This window comes from Thunnus albacares, chromosome 14, assembly GCF_914725855.1.
Source record: "Thunnus albacares chromosome 14, fThuAlb1.1, whole genome shotgun sequence".
NCBI lineage: Eukaryota > Metazoa > Chordata > Actinopteri > Scombriformes > Scombridae > Thunnus > Thunnus albacares.
The window spans coordinates 9537327-9548121 of record NC_058119.1 but is presented as its reverse complement, the minus strand read 5'-3'; the positions used below and the strand labels follow the sequence as shown (position 1 = coordinate 9548121).

At 44.7% G+C, this 10795-nt stretch overlaps 1 long non-coding RNA gene across 1 annotated transcript; it reads right to left on the bottom strand.

Annotated features, from left to right (window-relative positions):
• Positions 1 to 357: 357 nt before the first annotated feature.
• Positions 358 to 7498, bottom strand: LOC122996943. Its single transcript, XR_006407118.1, has 2 exons — positions 7426 to 7498; positions 358 to 1161 (listed from the first exon to the last, which is right to left on the bottom strand). It is a non-coding gene; the product is annotated as an uncharacterized LOC122996943 (long non-coding RNA).
• Between the last annotated feature and the right edge of the window lie 3297 nt (positions 7499 to 10795).

Here is a 10795-nt window from a genome sequence, read left to right as displayed (position 1 = left end):
AAAGAATGAGGAGTATTTCATGTGTTATGTAACCCTGTGCTCTGAGCCAAAATAAAACTTTCCCAAAGTAGGCTTATTTATTACAAGAGCTCCTGTCTATTTTTGAGCTGCCTTCCTTCCATAAAATGGACTCTGACATCCCCGGTGAAGCAGTTAACTCTGCACTCTGGCTCAGTCTCCAGGTGCGGAGGATATCATTTATTCACAGCATTTTTATTTTCCCACTCTGCCGTCCTTTTCTGTCATTAGGTAGAGCACCCAAGTGATTTGTATTCACTCACTTTGCATATATTCATTTGTGTGAACGGTTGCATAAAACCCTGGTAAATAATACATAAAAATATGCGTGAACATGCATATTTATAACGCCTTTATTTAGAAGATATTTCAGGGTTGCTGTTGGAGAAAGATCAAAGTTACTCCTTTTCTAGTAACATTTGCCTTGAAAGCAAAAGGAATATAGAGAGAAATGTCTGCGATGTATAGAATACAAAATAACACAACCGTGAAAAGAGGAAAAACCGACAACAGCAAATGCTGACTTAATTTGGAAACATTCTCCTAACTGTGGGGGAAATTTTTCATAGATAACATGTGGCTTATTCAAATCATGAAAGTAGGGAAGATCATGGATAAATGCAGCTGTAATGCATCGTTTACAGATGTGGTGGCTACATTTGGAAAGTGAATATTTTTTCAGTTTTTCCACAATTAAGCTCTAAACACATTAACTTGGAAACAGCCCTTTTTTGGTAGTGGTCATAAATCAGTTGAGGTTCCCGTTACAGATTCCACAGATGCTTCACTGCCCTTGCTTTGATTGTCTGGTTTATGGAGGATGTTTCATCGTACACTGCGAGCGTCCGTGCCAGAGATGTCCTTCCTCCCCTTCTCCATAAAAGTGCAAGTTGTCACGATGGTGTGGCATTCATTATCCGCCTGTGGTTTTGCGGACCTGGCCCCTGAGCAGCTGGGGAGCATTGGTTGTCACATTCAGCCTCCCATCGTGGTGAAAGATGGGAGGGCAGGAGATGTGTGCCGTTCCCTGTCTGTGTGATAAAGCCCCCTCAACCACAGCGTCTGGGCATCTGGGCACACGCTCCCCCCACCTCCCTCATTCACTTCAAAGCCCTGTCTCAGAAATCAGCTCGCTGTGAAGAGCTGAAATAGAAAATAGAGCTGGGATGACAAGCACAACCGTGTGTATGTGAATTCAAGGACAGTCAGCATAAGTTACAAGACAATCACAGTTTATTGCAACTTGGTCCCTAGTTTCATCATTTTTGGCCATCAGTTCTATTGGTTGTGATAAAACTGGACTCACCAAAGTAATTTCTGACATCTGGAAACACAGCAACATTATCTAAACGACTTTAGAGGTAAAAACAAACTGTGATTTATTGACATTTTGGGGAATAATTTCACCAATTGCCTTCATTTTCTCTTCCAAATTAGTTTGGCTAACCTAAGGGTTTGTGCAGAACCTGCCTGCATGTCTGGCTGCTTGTGTTTTTAGCCCCTTTTGACTTCTCTTTAATAAGCAGTTGGTGAGTAAAATGTTGTTATGTCTAATAGGAATAATGGCTAAAACTAGCCTGGTTTCCGACTTCTAAATTGCAGCCCACTTCCCAGATATGTTCAGTAATTCGAACAGGTCCAGTATGGTGTCCATTAACGTCTGTCTCCTCCAGTTAGAGAAACAACTGACCAATCAGAGCTTAGATTACTTAGTCGGTAGGACTCAAAATGGGGATTTCATCTTCCTGCATGGCTAACTAGATACCAAGCTACATTAATTAAATTAAGTGTATTTCCCTTTACATTGCCATATTTTGCTATACTTCTTTGTTTAATCCTACCGCTAACATAGTTTATGTGTCAACTGAAAATGACAACAGCAGTCAGATGGTTGTTACTGGTTGGTTAGGGCCAAACAAAACAAGACGCCCACCTGAACAGATTTTGGTTAACATTAATACAATGTCGGGCTTAATGAAACAAGGGAAACTAAATGGCAATTCAGTCTCATTACTAGGGAAGGACAAAACCACAAATTGTAAAAAAACAAATTAACATGTCCTTTAAGACCTGAAAGCTATTTTTCCTTTCAGTGAAATGAAATGAAAGTGATCGCAGCCCTTATGTAGGAACTTACGGTCACATTACCTCACACTGTGAACTTCATCTTTGACAAACTAGTTTTGCAACAAAGGCAACGACAGATGTTGTCATACACTACATACAGTCATTATTCCTAACAGGCACATAGTGGATAGTTTAGTCATAGTCACTGCAGCAAGCTCAGCTAAAGTGGTACAGTAATACTGTGGGAAGCACATGGAGTGAATAGGAGAGCCTTGACGCAACAGTAAAGTCCCAAAGGGATACAAAAGGCCAGAGCGTAGGGAGCGCTGTGGGAAAGTTCAATGCCCTTGAAGGAGCCTGATAAGCCCAAGGTGATATGAACCTGCGTGTTTGTATTGTGCAAATTTGTAACGACTACAAGCATGCTGCTGATAGAGAGCCGTCTTACGCCATGTGTTTGCAGAAAACCTGCCTGTCCAAAGGGCACGTTGGACTGGGTGTGGTGAATGTTATCTGTGTGATTTCAGTTTGTGGTGGTCATGTAACACTGGGTGTATTGGGGTTGTTTTACACAGTGGACATACAGGTTTGGGTAGAGGCTGTTTTCAAACTGTTTTAACATATGAAAGATTGTAATTACTCCCCCCCCCCCCCCCATCCTTCTGTTAAGTGATGGGATCCACATTGTTCAGCAGGCTCACAGATGTGTAACTTGACCTTGTTCAATGCAAATCATTTGAAAGCTCTCTCTCCCTCAACAAAGAGGGATAAAGTTCACCTACACAGCATTGCCACACAATGGGAGGGAGGAGTCAGACAGCCTTGAAGAGGAAATGGTTTCACACTGACTGACAAGTCTGGCTACACCCAGGGTTGCCCTGAAGGACAACACACCGCCTTCTCCCAACTCTACACTTTTATTTTCACATGTACATTTCTACTTTGCTCATCAAGACATATCTTTGCAAAGAACTCATTTCTGTCTTCCTTCCTGGGGCTGTGTAATGTGCTCTGCTCTCTCCGTTTCTCTCCTCACATGATAAAATCACTCTGATAAAAAAATGCTGTTGCCTAACAACAAGGCGAGCAAAGTTCACCTCCCATGTAACAGCAAAAAAAAAAAAAAAAATCCAGCTCTTGCATGATCCTTTCCGAGTTAACCATTTACAGTTGGGGGCTAAGAGGAGGGAGGTTTATTCTGGGTAAACAGGACGCTGTGTTTGCTGTTTGAACTAGTTAACCCAGCCATTCATGACCCAATCTCTCTGCTCATTAACACACAGCATGCAGAAACATGAAACTCATCAGGATACAAGTCATCCTACACCAAGACAAAGCTCCTTCCTCCTGCCAGAAAACAATGCATGCGGGCAGTCAGAGAGCAGTACTCCCATTATGAAACAGCTCTGTCACAAGACAAACGCCTCACAGGAATGCTGTTGTGACACATGCGCACTGTTGACACAAGGGTTAAACATTGAACTGCTCACACACACTTTAGCTGCCAAAAGGGCGGGAGCTTTAACCGCTGCAGCACCGGTTGGTCGTCAGTTTTGTATTTATCTTTCCACTTTGCTTGGCTGTGTCCTCGCCGCCTCCCAACAGTTGTCAGGTTTATCAAAGGACAGTCCACTGCTGCCAGGTGCAGCACAGTGTAATGATTCACACAGCAGACAGACACAATACTCCACAACAGATTGCCTCGCATGTTTGGAGCTCGGCAGAGGTCACTGGGTGCGTGTGTGTGTGTTGGATGTCATGTGGTGCTGATCTCTGGCTCGGTGCTGGTGCAGAGGGTTCAGCAGGAGTTCAGCACAGATTCATTATTCATACATCTCTCTGTACCAAATGATGGCACAGGGGAGCTTTTTTTCTCAGAAAAGGTTCAATTGCTTGCATGTTGTCCTGCTACTTTCACTTTACTTTCTTTTTTAAATGTGGAGTAACAGAGGCCTTGTTCACACCTGGCATTAACGTTCGTCTCCAGTGATCCGATCACAAGTGGACAGCTCCAAGTATGACAGTTCACACCTGGCATTAGAATGCATCTCCACATGCATCTCGAGTGACCGCTTGTGATCAGATGTCACTTTCCCGCCCTATATGCAAATAAACATGTACATCATTTCTGTTTGCAAAGACCAAATGTGTTGTAGTTTGTAACCGGTGGGAGGCAGCAATACACGTCCTGTGCCAAGTCTGCTGAAAATTAGTCTCGCATAGCCAGACCTATCTCCACAGCACTGTGCCAGCACTGGAGAAAGGTCTGGCTGCACCTACTATCAATTCTGCTATAAGGGAAAAAACGCTCTTGTTTGTTTGTATTTTTTTTAACCAATCGCAATCGTCTTGAGGGGCGCTAAGCCCAGGATGCAGCGACGGTACCCTTGCTAAAATAGTGTCGGGGACAGGGGGACTTGTTTGAGACCTGGCATTAAAATGGCTAAATCCCTGCAAAAGAAAACGCCACATAAAACAGTAAAAGATGTATGTGGACTATGTGATATGACCTTTTGTGATAAAAAATACAAACAAAACTTGCCATTTTCAGCGTGTAGGTTGCTAGCTTGGAGGTTGTTTTTGTTGTTTCATGTAGCGACAGGATTTTGAAAACGGTAACACGTAGATAGTAGAAGGGGAGGAGAATGCCGGCTGAAATAGTCGGCCAATGGCTTATGACCACAGTCTACATCTGCTGAGTCAGATTAGCTGGAAATTAAAAGACGACCCTGGTGTGTGGGAAAAATCAAAATTCTTGGGCCCAAAAGGGAAATCAGGCAGCGTGTTTCGTGTGCACTCCATCCATAAGAATCCATTTTGCCTTTTACTATGGCTTCCTGTTGTTTCGTACTTTAATATGACGCCATTGGAGCGCAAATGAGTACGTACTTCCGCCAAAGCAGAGGACAACAGTTGAGTAGGCGGTCCTTTAATGTGGCCCAGGACACATTCGTGTACACACTGCTAAAAGAATATGGCCATATGCGGCTCAGACCACCTCCAAATATGTTCTGAGTCATCGGATCTCAATGCGTCCTCAATGCATCATTCATACCTGTGCTTAGAGCTGTCAACTTGTGATCGGATCACCCAAGACGCATTTCAAGGTGTGAACAGGGCCAGAATTTGAGAGGAGGTTTATTTATTTATGTGCATACAGGGGCTGGATTTTAAAAAAGCGTTCAGTATTTGTTTCTTGGATTAAGACATTGCCATGTGCACAGGAAACGTATCGGTGTAATTCCTTACAGAAGGGTGTCTTCGGTTTAATGTGTGTTGGCAACACTTTGAAAAATCCGTGCTTAACAATTCGAGGAAAGCCGAGCCACCTGGAAATCTCATGACTTCCTGAATCTAATTCCAGGCCGAGTTATCAGACTGCCTGATTAGCAGCTTTCATTGAGGGGTGTAAACACTGAATGTCAGGCATGTTTGCCAGAGCCACTGTTGAATCAGGAGTTAGTGCTCATGTAATGCCTGCAGTGGACTCAAATGCCCCTGCAAAGCCCTGCTTATATTTTTTCCCTGTCTAACAGATTTATAGTACATTGTGAACTCCCAAGAGAAAGCTGGCACTGGCTGGACTCATGAACAGGCCTCTACACGCTCTACATAGTCTATTCTTGTTGTTTTCAAATGCAGTCTGCACTTTTCTCCAACCATATAATAACAGACTTTAGCTAAGGCTTGCAGTTTTGATAACCTGCAATTGTAATCTAAAATGCTCACAGAGCAAACAGGGCGACAGCAGAAACAGAGCAAAGGTATGACACCACCAAGGGAGAATCCAGAACAAAATCCCCTCTCATGTCACAGCGTGCTGTGTTGGCGGACCGTGACCTCATCCAAAGTTTACACTCAGCCGCCTCATGCTGCTTTGTTATCTTCAAAACTTGCAAACCAGCACATTCCAGCCCTCAGCGGCAACAAAAAATGTCAGCGTGCAGATCCTGCTGCGCTGTGAGAAACACAGATAAGCAAATAAATGAATGCCTCACCTAGTGAGCCACACATTTCAGAAAGTCAAAAAAAAAAAAAAAAATACACAGGCAGATACACACACACACACTTTCAAAAGCAGAAGGGGACAAGATGTATATAGGTCAGTTGTGAACTCTGGAGCTTTGCGTGTCTGTTTACTCAGCAGCCCGCACTGAGCTTAGCTCGCTTTCAGTCTTTTTTTAAACAGACCACAGGGTAGTAAATAGCTACGAGGAGGATCACAGCCTTCACAGCTGATTGGCTTGATGCTTGCCTGACATAAACAGGAAGCCGGCCGTGCAAGTCAGAGAGGGGAGTAAACAAAGACGGAAGGACAAGAGACAAGCAGAGTGCGGTGGCAAGACAAAGGGAGAATGTGTAAAGCCTGAGGGATTTGAGTTTGAGAGGGAGAAAAAAAAAAAAGGTCTTCTGTTTGTAACGTGCCATGTGACTCATGGAGGAATTCAGCCTGTGATTCAGTTCTCTGTATTGTCAGCAGGCAGTGTGCAGTGATAATGGTGATGATGTGTAAAGTATGGTCTGTTTTCATTGGTAGCAGTAGGCCAGGAGACCACAAAATTATGACACTCATAAACTGTAATCACATCATCACAATACTGATAATACAGTATTCACTCTATCCTTGCAGTGGTTTTATATCGTCCCATGTTTACCTATCATTTGATGAAACATAAACTAGACTTTTTTTTTTTAAAAAAAGTATCTTTATCTTTGTATCCAATTTGTTTAACCGTAATAATGTGAATGAGATCTTAGGAGCAACCTGAAATATCAGCCTGCAGCTGTGTAATTAGAAGCTCCTGCATTCATTTTCACCTTTCAGTTGCAGCAGTGTCGTCTTACAGAGGAGTGTTGCAGCTCTAATTGTAGACCTTTGTTTCAGGGGCGTGAGACTTCGGTTAAAGTGATTTAAATTAATTCCTGTTTATCAGGTTGCACAATTTATTACGTAGGCGAGGCACAGTGACTAAAATGATTTCACTTCCCTGTAATTCACCATTTTGGTAAATATTTTACAAGTTCCTTTTTTGACACCTGCATATGCATATATATATATATATATATATATATATATATATATATATATGTGTGTGTGTTTTTTTTTGGCTGGACAGGAAGGGACCAGCCCTATAAACGCAACTGTCTTTCACTGAATAATGAAGTTACACAATTGGTCGGCCTTCCGCGGCCTTAAAAGCCCTCTAGTGTGTCATACACGGTCCGGCCATATACTAGGTTTTGACCTAGTCTTGTTTTAATCATGTCAAGGAGATACACATGTTTAAGATGATCACACAGCCAAGATAATGATAGATTTTATCTTCTTTGATGACTAACCAGTTGTGAAGCCTCTCTGCTGTAGCTCAGCGTGCAAGGCACTGGACTGTTGCATGCTTCTCAGAGGGCCGTGACAGGGCAAAAGCACAGAGTGGAAATAATGAGTGACATATCAGCCCTGTTACCCAAAGAGCTTTTAGAAAAACACCCCTCCTCCCTTCCTCCCCTGTCAACCTACTGTCCCCGCGCCTGGCTTTGAAGGTCAGATGAGAAACAAGAGAAAGCACAGCGACCCCTCCACCACCACTGCCACCTCCGACTGACTGGTTCAAACAGGCCCTGGGAAGAAGGGGGAGTGCGGGGTGTGGCCCCACTGAGCATGCCCAGTGAGGAGGAATGCTGTGTGATGGCAACACAGTGGGCTCTCCCATCTGCTGATGCAGTGTGCACTTCTCGCCCCGGGCCCTTTTCCATCCAGTCTAGTGAGCAGCCAGATCAATTTACTGTGGAATGAACACAAAGTCAGTAGCTGACGCACACACACACACACACACGCACACACACACATATTCACACATTCTTTATGTACAACAACAGTAGCGACGCATAGCCCCGCACTGCAGCAGGCAGACAAGCATGCATAGGAATTTACTCATGCATGCAAAAAAATAGTAAGGCAGGGGATGAATCAAAGGGCTGATATATTATTCAGGGAAACTCCCTCTCTGCTCCAGCTGAAGGTTACAACGCCTCATCTTCTATCCTCGCTGCATGCAAGGCTCAAAAACAGGAGAGCCGATATTCTGGCTACTTTCCCCGTTCCAAATTCCTGTAGCGTGGTGCTGACTCATCTGATCCACACAGGCTGAGGTGCCTTAATTTATCATCAGGCTGGATGGTGATGGCTGTTGATGGCATTTTTAGGATGAACGGTGCTGACTGACATTTTCATTGTCAAGCAGCGTGCTATTTCATCACCCCTGTTTCGCTAAAATGCCAGAACAAGAAGCATCATTTGTGGGGAATGCTATCATCTGTCTCCAGTTTAAAGGAGAGGGTGGGTTGTGGGGGGGTTATGGCCTCTCTCTCTTTCATACACACACACACACACACACGCAAAGTGAGACCACATGTGTGTGCTTTCCCTCTTGAGGAGTAATAATGGGAATAATTGAGGAGCCCTGCCTTGTGTAGTTGAGCAGGCGCTGACTAGGCACCTAGGGTGGCACTCTTCACTACTGTGACAAAATGGTGTAGCATGAAAAGTGACATTTAAGGCATATTGACGCTGAGGCGTATTGTCAGGCTACTTAATCACCTGTGCGTGACAAAGCAGGCGAGCAGCCAGACGGACGTGGCGAACACGCTCACACCGCCGGTTTTAGTAGAACTTCCAAAATGCAAGTTGATGTGTTCGAGTGAGGGCTCAGAAAATTTAAATTTTCCCGGCTGAATGCAAATCAAGGTGTGACTCGGGTCTATCTGCTCACTCTTACATTATATGAATAATTGAAACATATTGTGGGGGGGGTGGAGTGTCTAATGTGTTCTTTTATTTGCAGAGTCACGCCTGTGCTTTCTGATATGATAATGAGTCTCCCCTTGAGTAATTGAGCTGTGCTTTAGAAAATCAGCCCAGGCCTAATGGCGCATTGTCTAGAGGATGATCAAAAAGCAGCCGAGATGAGGATGAGATGTTCTCCGATGATCCACAGATGACACTGATAATGAGGCACTTCAAGGAGTTTTCAGGCGTGACGGACACTGCGGCCATTTCAGTCACGATCCTTTCCCGAAGAAAGGCAATCGAATTCCATTTCCAGATTCGTTTCTCAACCCTCAATCAGATGAGGATTTTTATATGTCCTTTGCAGCTACGTCCTTCATCTCTCTCCCCCCTCTTTGACTCTCAACCCCCAAACCATTACAGCCCACTCCAGACTGAGCACTGCAGCCGCTTTGCCACCCCACCCCTACTCATCTCTGCTACTTGCTTGAGGGTTTCTAAATCGGGAACATCTGACATACTCGCCACCTACTCATGTGTCTCTCTGCAACTCACTGTGACCTCGATCCACCCTCTTACATTTGAATATCGTACACGCTAATCTTCCTATAATACTTTATGGCGGTCCCATGTTCAAATACAACCCGTGACCACATGTACGCACAAATAATACCAACAAAAGACAGACAGCTGCAGTTCAAAGCTTAGCAACAGCTGTGTTCCATTGTCTGACATGGAGCTGACTGACATTCGAAGCCGGCGATGCCTGCCTTTAAACGCTTCTATTCTTTCTCTCGCCTTCCCTCTTATTGCTCCCTCCATCCGTCCCTCTTTGTCCTCCGCTGCCAAACACTTCTCATTCCTGTAATGTTTTGGGTATCGCTGAGGTCTGCCTAGATACCGCAGTGTCTCGAATTCTCACTCGGTAATGGGGGAAGCGCAGAATATGCTCCTTATTTGCCTCCCACAGAAGGCAGACATTCAATCCAACCCCTTCACTGTCAAAAAGGTGGTGGAGATATACTTGGCAAGCTGTGTTTTGCCTTCTCCACCCCCCCACCACCCCCCAACCTCCACCCCTCCTTTCCTAGTGTGTGTATGTATGTATCTTTCAAGCCCTTCATTTCCCAGAAAGGAGTCCAGGATTTATGAGTGCATGAGCCGCCGCGGGCGACATCTCCAGAGAAGGATGAGTGTTTCCTGCAAACAGTTGGGAGGGGAGGGAGGCGCTGCTGTGTGTGTGTGGGTGGACAGCTCCCATAGAAACACTATCCAGCAACACTTGAAGAGCGTCATCAAGGGGAGGTGTGTTGTGTGTGTGTGTGTGTGTGTGTGTGTATGGAGGGGGCGTCTTTCTGAGAAAAAGCCCATGAGGCCTGCAGACCTGTGATTGACAGTTACCTCTGCTGATTACTGCCCCTCAGGGACAGACCCCTGACGACAGCTGCTGCTTCAAACTCACCCTGAACTGTTGCTAACTTCAGGTTCACTAAATATGTCCAAACCTGAGTTTTCATCTCAAGCACGGCATCCAAATCTTTCTCTTTCTCTTTTTTTTTCGAGGAACACTCCTGACTCCAGGAGGACTGCGCATTGCCTAACAATCCTGCTGAACTGACATGTACTAGCAAAGTAACTGAGCCCTTCATCATCACTCTCACTTTATCCTCCGCCATCGGGTGCGGACGTGAGAAGCAACAGTGACTTCATGGTGAGTTGTGTAAGAGCGTGGGGCGAGGCTTGAAAACCAAGCCATCTGAGACAAACGAAAGTGCTGATGCACTGAAAAGAGAGCCAGTGTTTCTGGAGGCATGCAGATATGAAAAAAAAAAAAAGAACCTTGCAGAAATCAGATGTCAGATGTCAGAGAGGACAAGATCCGGACTCATCGTGGCTGTGGACAGTGCATGGTAAAGGGTCAGA